Source organism: Balaenoptera physalus (assembly GCF_965194825.1).
Source record: "Balaenoptera physalus genome assembly, chromosome: 4".
Lineage (NCBI taxonomy): Eukaryota > Metazoa > Chordata > Mammalia > Artiodactyla > Balaenopteridae > Balaenoptera > Balaenoptera physalus.
Window position 1 is genome coordinate 84,582,361 of NC_138891.1, and position 13,081 is coordinate 84,595,441.

Consider the following 13,081-nt stretch of genomic DNA (forward strand, 5'->3'; position numbering starts at 1 on the left):
TGAGTACATTTATCTTAGGTGTGTCTAGCATCTGAACAGTTCTCTTAGACTAAAACCAGTACTCTGCACTGTAAATGTGAAAAAGAATAATCACTACTCCTTAGAAGCTGGAACCAGAAAGATATTTTTCTTCCAGAAAGTTTGTCGTCACTCTTCCCTTCTCAAAACGCACCCCAAATTTCTGAGTCTTCATTGTAGTAGAATTTGCTGCTGTAGTGGAATTAACTCTCTGCTTTCCATTCACTCGGCTTTTGACAACAGTACCTGGTTTGTCTTTGGGGAGTGATTCCATCCCCACTTTCAGGCATGCATTGCAGTGTAGGTGATTCTCTTCCCAGCTCAAGGGCTGGGTTGGGGTTTAGCTTAGGTGTGGCCAATCAGGGCCTCACACTCCCCGGGTGACGGGATTAAGGATGAAAATGGGGCCAAGGTCAAACCAGGAGTCTGGGCCCAGAGTCAATTCTGGACCCAGAATTTTTGCTTGAGCAACCAGAAAAGAGGCACGATTCATCCTATGGACTTGGGTCTGAGAGGATGTGAATCTATCTGGAGCAGCTGGAGAGACAGAGTAAACCTGCCTGGAGATGCAGCCATATGGAGGGGAGCAGAGGCAAGAGATAGGAAAGTAGGAAAACAGGAATCATAATGTTACTTTCCTACTGAATGCTGTGAGAGTTAAATAAATGTGTAATATTAAGTACTTAAAAACAGTGCCTGATATATAGGAAGTGCTCAATAAATGTTAACTATTATTATTAGTAACATTGTTTGAACCCTCTTTTAAAGTCGGTTTTAATTGATTTTCTGTTACTTGTAACTTGAAAAAGTCTCTCTCTCTCTAAATATATAAATACACATACATATATATGTATATAACATCTCAAAAGTAATATATAGTAATCTAGATATTGTACTCTTTACCCAGTTATTTTACTTATAGGCATATACTTGAAATGTGGATACAGCTTATGCACAAATTCAATCATTATAGCATTATTTATAATAAAAAAATTTGAAACATCTTAATTGTCCAAAAAACCAAAAAATGTTGAATACCTTAAGGTCTGTCCATCTAGCCATATATTATGCTGTCATTAAAACAATGCCCATTAAGCATTTTTAATGTATTGGTTTGTATTAAATAAAAAAGACATAGCATATATTTATAGTATACATGCATACAAAATGATCTCAAGTACATTAAATCATTCTATAAAAAGAAGACTGGAAAGACACAAAGATAATATTAGCAGCTGTTTTCTCTGAGTCTTGGTACTATGAGTGACTTGAACTTTTTTCTATGTTTTATAAATTCTATTTAAGAAGTACTTAGTAGTTTAAATATTATTTTTCATTATCTATACATTTGTAGAATTTTATATACTCTAAAAAATAGATTTGCTATTATTTTAGACATATACTTAGAAAAGGGAATTTGGAAAAATGCAGAAATATAAAGATCTTAGAAATGGTCTCTGATTCCACCATTCTTACAGATTTTATAGGAAGCTGAGGCTGAGAAGTTGTAACTTACTCAACATCTCACAGTATTTAGTAGATATTTTAAGACTCAGAAGACATAGATGTGAATCATACTTCAGTTTTTTCATTTCTATTATAACACATTTTTTTTCTATATGCAGCAAAGAGTGGATGCAGAGATCTAAATTTGCCTCTGGTTTCCATAGTAACTGCTTTTCAGCTTTTAACATTAGGTACCACCTGTTGTTCTGTGGCCAAACCACCAAATGCACCACAGATTATAGACAGGAAAAAAAGGTGCATACATCTTTCTACAAATAGTACTTCCCTAATTACTATTTCTCACTGCTATTTAACCTCACACTATCATATACCTAAGATAACCTCTTTACCATGTTGGCACACACAGCAGTTCTATTTCCTGAATTTAAAAACTTGAAATCCATACTTTCATACACTGCTATAGCCATATGGAGCTCACAGCCAGGCATAATTGAGCATTACATGTAGAACTATAGAACTGTGCTGTGTATTTCATGTGATATTTGAAGATTCTGAAAATTACTACATGGTTAAAACTCTCACACAAGCTCTCTGGTTTTCTACATTTGCACAAGAACACGTACACACAGAGTCACACTTCTAAATATATCAAGTTATTTTAGAAATTGTGCAAATCCTTTTTCTCTGATTCATTTTTAGGCTTTCTTACTTGCAAGCAAACCAGCTGTTAGGGAAGACATAGGGATTTTCCTTAATTAAAATGATTTCTCATCGCTCTGATTTAAAGACCCTAAATTATGATAACAAGAGTCTCCCTCCTTGGCAAGATTCCTTTGCAAAGAGCAAAAGAATTTTCAGAAACTAGCTTAGTTAAGTTTTATCATCCCTTGGATATATGTGATTAAACCCTTAAGGTAAGTGAAAAAAAAAAAAACTCAAATATATTTTGAAAAGAGAATATGATTAGCTGCTCAAAATTGTTGATAGGATATATTGTGAGAGAGTGTAGCTCATGGTCTAAATCAATTGAAATAGGAGAATTCCTGTCAGTCAAATGAGCATATATATTGTTTGTTTATCTGTCTGTTTGCTACTTGACATCTAGTGTTTCCTATCAGGGAGTTAACCCAGCCTCCTGTCAACCCAACAGCATCTAAGTCAGCAGTTTTGAGCAGCAGATCAGGTTCTATCCATCAATCTCAACTTCTGGGATCCATGTTGCTTTTGGAAAGCATGATTTCCTCTCCTCTATGCCTTTCTCTCCCCTTTCCTCTCTTTTTCATGGTGAGGCAGTGGAAGGAGGGTTAGCTTTGAAGGGTAACCTGCTTAGTTAGAATCCCAGATCCATGTGCATTAGCCAGGGGACTTGTCTGACTCTCAGGCCTCTGCAGAGAGAGGTAATAAGACCCATCTCACATAGTAAAATGAAGAAGAAATGTAGTAAAGTAGACATTACTAAGCATGCTACTCAGTAGGCACTCTGTGATCCTTCTCCACTTCCAAGGTTTTCCAGGATCCTCTATTGGAGGTTAGTGGTCGCCTCCTGGTAGCACTCAGAAGCCCGGTGCTCCTCCCACCCAGACAGCTGCTGCTGGCCTCATCCTTAGCTCCACGTTCTCACTAACCATAAGAGTAGCTGCAGCAGCAGTAACCTCAAGGTTTTAGGGAAATGAAAACATCGCCTCCTCACAAACGGCTATGACCTGCTGCACCAAAACCATAGGAAAGCAGAAGATGATTTCCAGATCCCTGAAAAGATGAAATCAAAATAGGATTAAACGTATCTGCAAAGTGCTTAGCGTAGTGCCCAGCACACAGTAAGTGCTCAGTAAATGTTACCCATTCCCATAAATTATTTTTGGAATGAATGGCTAAACAGGTCAGTAAGGGCTCCACTGGATGTTTAGTTGAACAGTATTAAATGAACTGATAATGATGGTGACCATGCACATGAAACCATTTCTGGCTAAATAAGAGTTTTCCGAGATGATATTTCAGATGAAACATGAAAGGTAGGATATCATACTTCTCTCAAGACAGAGTAGTAGGTTAAATTAATTTGAGATATAAACCACAGTACAGACATTAATTTCACTCTCAGCTGAAGTCAACACAGAATGACTCCCCCAAATCTTTTACCTTGGATTTTAGAAATATTATTCTGGGACACAATAATCTCTAATGTGAACAAGAGTGAGAGATGAAGTTGTTTTGAGCTTTTCATGATAGCTCTAAACTCTGTCAACTTTACCATTAAAATAGGAAAATAAACAGATCAAAAAGAAAATGTTATGTTGCTGGTCTGAAAGCTACAAAATGAAAGTCGCTCATTCCACCCTCAAATCCTCCCACTGTAGTCTGAAGGAATATTGGTGATGAGTAAAATGTCTTGCTCAGAACGATAATATTTTAGAGGTCAGAAACATCATAAAGATCATCCAGATCAGAGACTTAACCTGGAGTCCATGGGATAAACTGGGGGCAGGGGTGAAGAATCTGTGAACCCTCTGAAATTATGTGCCAAATTGTGTGTGTGTGTGTGTGTGTGTGTGTGTGTGTGTGTGTGTGTTTGTGAGTGTTTTCTGAAATGCGGGAAAGCTGGAGGTGGAAATCAGGGCATTGACTATGATTTCTCCTAACTTAGGTAAGGATGTGGTCAAGCTGATGACACATAACTCAAGAATTAAGGACAAGCTCTTTGTAAAATTTTCGCTGACTGGAAGCTCACAGGCTGTTAGTGTAAGTTCACCAATGGTGAAGCAAGCCCTCAGTATAAAAGCAAAGTGGGACAGCAAGCATTCCCCTTCTTGGATCAGGTAAGATCCTGTTTTGCATAAATAGTGTCACCAGCCCCCTTTTAGAAGGCTAGACCCAAGAGAACCTACACTGGGGTCAACTGCAGCTGCTCCTGTTCTGGGTAGCAGCTCATTTCCCAAATATTTTGTGTTTTTGGATAAATACATGAGAAATCCAATCTAATTTTTAGAGGATGTCTTCAAGTGTGTGTTTACTTCTTGCTCATCTTTAATACTGTAACACACATGATCTGAGGAGATGAACTGTGACTTTTATCAGATTCTCAAAGTGTCCTTGACCCAAAGGACTTAAGAACCAACTAGCAGCTAGATGAATAAAATAATTTTACACATATGGGAAGTGAAGTATTCAAGAAGTAAGGAGATTTACCTAAGGACAATTAGCAGAACCACAACTAGGAAACGGTTCTAGTCATCACAAGTTCACTGCTTTTGCCACTAAACCCAGTAGAAACTAAGTACTTTAGGGGCTTTCTCAGTCAATTCAGACTATAGCAGAACACCATAGGCTGGGTGGCTTAATCAAACATTTACTTCTCACAGTTCTGGAGGCTGGAAGTATGAGATCAGGGTGCCAGCATAGTCAGGTTCTTGGTGAGGTCCTCTTCCTGGTTTACAGATGGCCATCTTCTCCTTGTATCTTCAGATGGCAGAGAGAAATCTCTCTCTCATACCTCTTCTTCTTCTTCTTTTTGAAGAATTTTTTTTAATGTTTTATTTATTTTATTTTATTTATTTTTTTTGGCTGTGTTGGGTCTTCGTTGCTGCACGTGGGCTTTCTTCTAGTTGTGGCGAGCGGGGGCTGCTCTTCGTTGCAGTGCGTGGGCTCCTCATTGCGGTGGATTCTCTTGTTGCAGAGCACGGGCTCTAGGCACACAGACTTCAGTAGTCGTGGCATGCTAGCTCAGTAGTTGTGGCTTGCGGGCTCTAGAGTGCAGGCTCAGTAGTTGTGGGCACGGGCTTAGTTGTTCCACAGCATGTGGGATCTTCTCGGACCAGGGCTCGAACCCATGTCCCCTGCATTGGCAGGCAGATTCTTAACCACTGCACCACCAGGGAAGCCCTCATACCTCTTCTTCTAAAGGCACTTATCCCATTCATGAGGACTTCACCCTCATGACCTAATTACCTCCTGAAGTCCCCACCTCCTAATACTATCACATTAGGTGTTAGGATTTCAATATATGATTTTAGGGTGGACACAAACATTCAGTCCATAACAAGGGCCTCTCGGATGATCAGGTGAGCTAGTGTCAACATCACACCACTTTAAATCAGGATCCAGAAGTAATTCCATGTTTTGTGTTTCTCCATTCTCTTAATCTTGGTCTCAGAGAGAACATGATAAACTAGGCTAACCAGATAACCAGACAATAGGATCAAGGAAGTGGATAGACTACAGATGCAAAAACTAACATTTGTTTCTATCAACAAGATGCTTTCCCAGAAAAACCATTGTTCCATACACCATGGAGGTAGCAGCCATCAGTAGCTTATGTATATCTCTCTTGGTTTTAGCTGCACGTGTAATGGCCTTGGCAGTCAAAACTCTTCTGATGGATTTGTGCCTCCATCTCCAACAGCCTTCTTATTTTTACCTCTAATAAGATTGACCCATGAGACTGCTTCTGGGATTATTCCAGGGAAAGGCCACTTATCACACTGACAGAAGCATTTCACTAAACACTATCCCAATCCAATGGTTCTTTTGGGTCTCTCCTCCTTTCCTGCCTTTGGTCTTGGTTCCCTCTATATCTGTTTTTCCTCCTCTGATCTCACCACCTTTTTCTGTTTGGGTCCATCTTTCTTGCTTTTTTTGGTTGCCTATTTTCCTTCATAGGTTAATGAGTATCTAACTAGGGGACTAAACTACACAGTTTGATAAAGAACTTCTTGAGCTATTCATCAGTATGGCAACAAAAAGGGCTTTTCTGGATACAAGAATATAAGACATGCTATTCTAAAGTCAGATGAATGGCCCACTTTGTATAGTGTTCATGTCTTACAAAGTAACATCAGAATGTTTATAGAAACACATGGCAGCTCTCTATGAAATCAGATTCTAGTGGGCCAAGTATTCTAAACGTTGTCAACTTCCCCTTAACCCATTCCATTAGAAAAAACATATACTATTTATTGACTATATACTATGTGGCAGGCATTATGAGAAGTTCTTTGAGTACAATTTATCATTTAAATAGCACAATTAAGTATCACAAGTGTCATTACCATCTCCATTTTGCTGATGTGGAAACAGGTTCAGAGAATTTAGGCAGGTAGTAAGCTGTAGAGCCAAATTTTACGCAGCCCCGTCTGCCTCCATAGCCCATTAAATGACTGTGCATAACCCATGCATACATTTAAAACCCTTAAAATATACATATCAACAGTTCCAGTTTTAACCACTTATTGGTGTTAGCAAATTCCATATTATCACTATAAGATACTCTGTTTTGGTATGCCTCTCACAAAAGGAGTATTTTCAAATTTAATAATGCATAATGTAACTCATCTAAGTTAGCATTTGGTGAATGAATCCACATTCATTTTATCATACTAGGAGATCCAAAATCTAATTAGTAGGAGTCCCAGAAAAAGAAAAAAGGAGGTGATGAGAAATAATTTCTCAAAGAAGTAGTGCAAGAACGTCTTTCAGAACCAAAAGATATGAATCTTAAGCCCACTGAATCCCCAGCATAGTAATTGAAAAAAAAAAAAGATACTCCTATCATGGAAATTCTTAACATTAGGAGGAAAAACAAGATCCTCAAAACTTGCAGACAGTAAAAGAGGTCACGTAGCAAAGAGCAGCTTCAGACTTCTCAGTAGCCGAACACAAGAATCTGGAAGATAATGGGGACCTAATCCAAAGTACTTCAAACGTGAGTGAAACATATTTACCCTGGAATTCTTTACCCAGACAAACTATGCATCAAGTGTGAAGAGAGAACAAAACTTTCTTCATGAAGCTACTAAAGCGTGTACTCCACCAAAGTGAGAGAGAAAACCAAGAATGAGGAAGATACAGGGGATGCAATAGTACAGAGCCAAAGGCAATCTCCAGGTAACTGGGAAGGGAAGGCCCAGGATTTTGTAGCAGAGCAACAATGATTGGAATAGGAAGACAGAGGACTGGGAGGCAGATCACCAGAGAAAACAAATGGGAACTTCTGGTATACCTGACAGGTTTGAACATGTGGAATACTGAGAGAAGTTTTACAGAGCCATAGGAGAATGTGGGAAGACTTAGAGGACATTTTAGCATATAGAAAAACATACGAGGCAACTGATAGCTCCAGAAAAACAAAAAGAGTTGTGTCAGGATGAAAATGTGATAATAATTTATTATGTACCTCAACAGTGAACTATATTCACATAGTCATAATGATAAAAACACTAAATGTGGATTTAACTAAAATAAAAGTAAGAAATGTGCAAGATCTGAATGATAAAGCAAAAGAACTTTATTGATAGAATGAAAGAAGGCTTGAGTAAAAGGAGAGATATACATGTACCTCGATAACAAATATTCAATTTTATAAAGATGGCAAATTTCCCAAATTTATACCAAAAGACAAGATGCAACATTTTAAATATAATATTCTGGTCAAATGGTTCTAAAGTTCCAAAGGGCAAATATGTGTGAATTGTAAATACATTTAGGCTGTCTTTTTTTCCAGATATAGAAATTTACATAAAGTTTCAGTGATTCTGGCATGAGCCAAAAACAGATCCAGGTCAGAGACAGGAATTAAAGGTCTGATAATTAAGGTGTTTAAGAGCAGTGGGGATGTAATAAATTAGAAAAAACCAAAAGAGTTTTTGCAACAGACTGCTAATGATGAATAAATAGCTAATGCTAATGTGGAGAAACAGACATTGTCACACTTGCTGGTTGGAGCGCAAGGTGATGCAACTTGGCAATACCTATCAAAATTCCATATAATTACCCCTTGACCTTATAATCCTATTTCTTGGTATTATTGCTACAAAATATAATATGTATAGAAATATTTGTTGCAAGATTTTTTATTACAGCAAAAGTTAAGTGTGTATATATATATTTATATAAATTATTTATTTAAATATATATATATTTAACTTCTCTCTAAGTATCCCTGATAACATTAGATCCTTCAGCAAAGGGAATAGATGACTGGATAGCTGGGTGACAAGTGTGAGATAGGAACTTTTCTCACAAATCCCTTGTGGCTTTTGAATCTTGAACCATGTAGCCATAATGCTGTAAATAAATTTGAAACACTTTAATATTAAAATAAATCAGTGTAAGATGGACTTTTCATAATTGGCTTTGGGACTATCTGAGTTGGCTAATTCTTTAATATTTGAGCTAAATATTGCCAGTACAAAGCATTCTCTGACATAGCTGTCAGGCAGAACTAGTATGCCTCCTCTGGCACTTTGGACATCATTCTGTTACAGCATTTATCACATTGTATTATAGTTAGCTATGTATATTTCTGTCTTGTCTACTAGAGTGTGAGGACCTCTGTGGCGCAAGGAGAGAGAGATATTTATAGATTCATTTATTCATTCACTCATTAACTAACCACTAGACAGATGTTTATTCAACCTCGTATCTTTTATGCCTGGCCTGGCAACTGACATATAAGAACTCAGCGTACTGCTCTTGAATGGAAGCATGAATAAATGAATAAGGTGAATTCAGCAATTCATCATAGGATTCAGGATGATTGCTTTTAAAATTGGTATTGTCCATTATCCTGAGGACTTCCATCTTTTCTTGCCTCAGAAGTTAAGCTGCAATCATGTTGAATATACATTTCAAATCTTGTATGAAGAAAACTCTTAACCCATCTGCAGAATGATTAAACATAATCATTCAGAAACAAAGGAGACTCTAAAGTCCTTCAAATACTATTTTATAACTTTTCTTCCTGGTATATTTGCACATTTGCAAATATCATAATTGTATCAAATAGAATAGACAGACATAAGAAATTAGTATTTTTAGTGAAAAATGTTTCATAATTACAAAGCATCATGCATCATGCATCACTTGGGCAAAATTTTTCCCACAATAGCCCTGGGGAGTAGGAGATTTTGTTAGAGATAAGTAGATAAAAGCAGCATGAAGAAATGATTTCTACCAAGTCATACGACAAGTCAGTAGCATAATTAGATTTCACTCTAACAAATCTATGCTCTCAGGTCATTGTTTCATCTATCTCCTCTCTCAAATTAAAAACCATATTTAGGCTGAGAGTGAAGAGGTCATAGATGCACATTGGTAAACTAATCCAACAGCTCTGATAGGAGGGGGTGTGATATTAGCAGAAATGAGTTATATCCTAGCTGGGGACTGACTAACTGTGTGTCGATGGGTATTTTGCTTGAAATAGATGATTGCAGGTGGTTTTTCATGAATTTCTGGCATCTGTGAAAAAGATTTGTCAAAACCCAGACTCTCTAAGGTAGTCAAATTGTCTCACAGCTCCCTTTGCACACCTGTATATTAGCCATGCTATCTTACTGCATTTTAATGGATTTACACCTTCGTTCCCTGCCTGCTTCCCCCACCCCAGCCCCTTGTGAGTGCTTCCCAAGAAGGAGCTACATCATCATTTTTTGTTTTTAATCCCCAGGGCTTAGCCTAATGCTAGGCTTATAGTAGTACTTAATAAATATGCAGACCAAAGAACACAGTTCTGGTTCACAGTCAGTATGATATAGCAGAAAGTGGTTCTATCCTGGACTTTGCCCTTGAGTAGCAGATTCAACCAAGAAATGTACTAATAAACCAGATTTCAGGTTATTCTTCTAAAAAAATGAATGGGTCACAAGGTGACTTGTAATAACATTTTCAGTTCTAAAGTTCTATGATTTTATGTAAGTATAAGTATTGGAGCAGAAGGAAATAGGTAGGGTTATGACAAACAAGGAAGAAATAAAACATAAAATACAACAGTAAGCATGTATTAAACCCTTACCATGCACCAGGATCCATGCTGAGAAGGGTCTTTACGTTCATTTTCTCTTTTAATTCTTGAAGCAACCCTATGATCTAGGAACTATTGCTGTCCACATTTCACAGATGGAAAAACTGAGGTGCAGAGAGGTGAGTAACTTGGACAAGTTCACAGAGCTAGTCTGACTATGTAGTTTGTGCTTTTCAGTCACAAACCTATCTGGACTCTACATAATCACAGTCCCAAAAAGATGGCTGTGTTTAACAGCAAACAGAAAATGGAGATTTAGCCCATAGCAGGTACGTACTTATGATAGATTAATAACATGATTTATTTCTTATGAGAAAATCTAATTTGTGTAACTATATAATATCCTTCCCTTCCCTTTTTCCTGGACTTTGGGAGGGCATAAATATTTGATCCTCTAGTTCTTTTTACCAGACTCACTGCATGCTGAGATATGGGTGAGTCTGGGTAGGGTTAGTCAGCTCTAAGTAGGTCTGCAGCCAGGATGGATGAGTTAAATATAATCCTTTCCATTAATACACAACTGTCATTTAAAATTACCAAGAGTGTTTGACACAACACAGCTTTCCTAAACTTTATTTGTGACAAAATTTTATGTTGTCTTCGAATCATCGCAGCATTTATGGGTTCTTCCATTCCATCAATCTACCGCTATTGTGAAGCCTAACTAACTTAGGTGTTGTAAAGGATACCAAGAAGGTCGTGGTCTCTGTCTTCCACAAACTTACTTCCTGCGATGGCTTGCACTTGAGTATGCACTCAACACATGAACATTGGTTGAACAGGGAGATTATTCTGTAAAACGGCAGTGCTGGAACCCAAATATAGAGCTCTCTGTGGCTGAAGCTTGGACTCTTAGCAACTACACTATATCCAGCTTGTGAGGTGACAAGTTTCTTGATATCAAGGACTGGATTATGTGCTTTGTTATAATGTCATATTACCATATATCGAGCAGAACTTAGTAAGTGTTGCTCATGATAGTATGGAATAAAGAGTCAAATTAAACAGAGATATTAAAGAAAATATTCCCTTATGTGATGCACTGAGAAGAGCATAGCATCACTTGTGTGGTATTCTTGCAAAGAAGCATGACTTGTGACTGGTCATGAGGAAACGTTAAGGATAGCCAGGTTGAAAGTCATTCTGAAGACCAGCAGCGTGCAACAGAACTTACTGCGGTGATGGCAGTGTCTTTGAGCTGTGGTGTCAACGGGGCAGCCATAAGCCACATGTGGCTATTTAACACTTGAAATGTGGCTAGTGTGACTGAGAAGTGAAATTATTAATTTTATTTAATTTTAATGAATTTTAATTTAAATAACTACACGTGGCTAGTGGCTACCATGTTAAACTATCCAGCTATTGACCCTCCACTATCTGTTGAGAACATGAAAGACAGGGAAAGGATGAAGCCCTATGCCCAGATTTGGAAGCGACTAAAGAGACATGATGACTAAATGCAGTGAGTTCCTGGATGCCATCCTGGACCAGAAGACAAAAGAGTCATTGCTGGGACAGTTTGCAAAACTGAATACAGTATCTGCTTTGGACAGAAGTGTGGCATCGTTACTGATATCCTGATTTAAAGGCCTGTACAATGGTTATGTAGGAGAATGTCCCTGTTTTTGACAAGTTGGAATATTTAGGGATGATGGGGAATACTGTTTTCGCTTGCCCTCAAATGGTTAAAAAATGACTAACGATAATGAAATATAATATATATGTGTATACATATGTAAATATATGTGTAGATGATATAAATGTATATGTATATATGTGTAGATGATACAAATGTATATGTACCTACAGAGGGAGAGGGAGAGAGCTCCTGAAGGAGGGAGAAAGAGAGAGATGGAGAAATTACAATGAAATGTTAGCAGTGAGCAATCTGGGTGAGGGGAATATGGGTGCTCTTTGAATTGTACTTCAAATTTGAAATAATTCCAAAATAGTTTAAAGAAGAATTAAAATTAATAAAAATCCTTTGGGTGTTTGCCTTTGTGTGTCTTTAATCAACATTCATTCATTCATTCATTCAGCAAGCACTTACTAAGTATCTAGTTTGTACAAAGCACTTTAAGGGATACCCACCTATGAGAGGTGATAATACATATTCATAGCCACTACATTGAAATAATGTGAAAAAATTAAAAGAAAAGTGCAATATATACAAAATGAATTTATATTACCCAAAGAGTGGTTCTATATTACATAGAAAGCTTATTTGGAGGATTTTTTTCTTTGTCTCAAAGGACAGGAAAGATCTTAAAAAGTGAAGATGGTATAAGAGGTTACTCCTGTCAGTAAAAATAGCCTCCCTAAAGAAACTTCAGGAACCTAAGCCAAAAATAGTGGTAAAGTTCAAATCCCTTCTATAGCAACCCCACAGGTAGTCATGCCTCCTGAGCTTGAATACTTCCAGAGACAGAGAAATCATTACCCTATCTGAGGCTGCTCATTCTGTCATTAGACAGACTTAATGCTTAGAAAATTCTTTCTTATTCCAAACCAAAGTCTGTCTACATATATCTCCCATCCTAACCCCATTGGTCCTATTTCTTCCCTTTGGGGCTGTAAAGAACAAGTCTGATTCCCTTTCCTCTTGCGCATGACAATTCTCTGCATATTTTAAAACAACTGACTCTTCGTTTCTCCAAACTAAATGTCATAAATTCCCACTTTCTTGGAGTCTCTTCATGATATCATAGTTCTTGGAACAGGTGAAGACCTTTCTATATCTTTCGTAAAGTGTGATAAGCCTAAATAAGCTCAACATTCTTTGTGTCATAGACCCAGTAG

The 13,081-nt window shown here is 37.5% G+C and overlaps 2 long non-coding RNA genes across 3 annotated transcripts in view; one reads left to right on the forward strand and one right to left on the reverse strand.

Annotated features, from left to right (window-relative positions):
* LOC309659886 overlaps positions 1-13,081 on the reverse strand; it is a 372,324-nt gene that overhangs the window by 44,415 nt on the left and 314,828 nt on the right. The gene's annotated exons all lie outside the window — the stretch shown is intronic.
* Positions 1-13,081, forward strand: part of LOC309659885 — a 58,258-nt gene that overhangs the window by 2,704 nt on the left and 42,473 nt on the right. The window contains exons 2-3 of the long non-coding RNA XR_014263019.1: positions 4,130-10,401; positions 10,897-13,030. This is a non-coding gene — a long non-coding RNA (uncharacterized lncRNA). The remainder of the gene's footprint in view (positions 1-4,129; positions 10,402-10,896; positions 13,031-13,081) is intronic.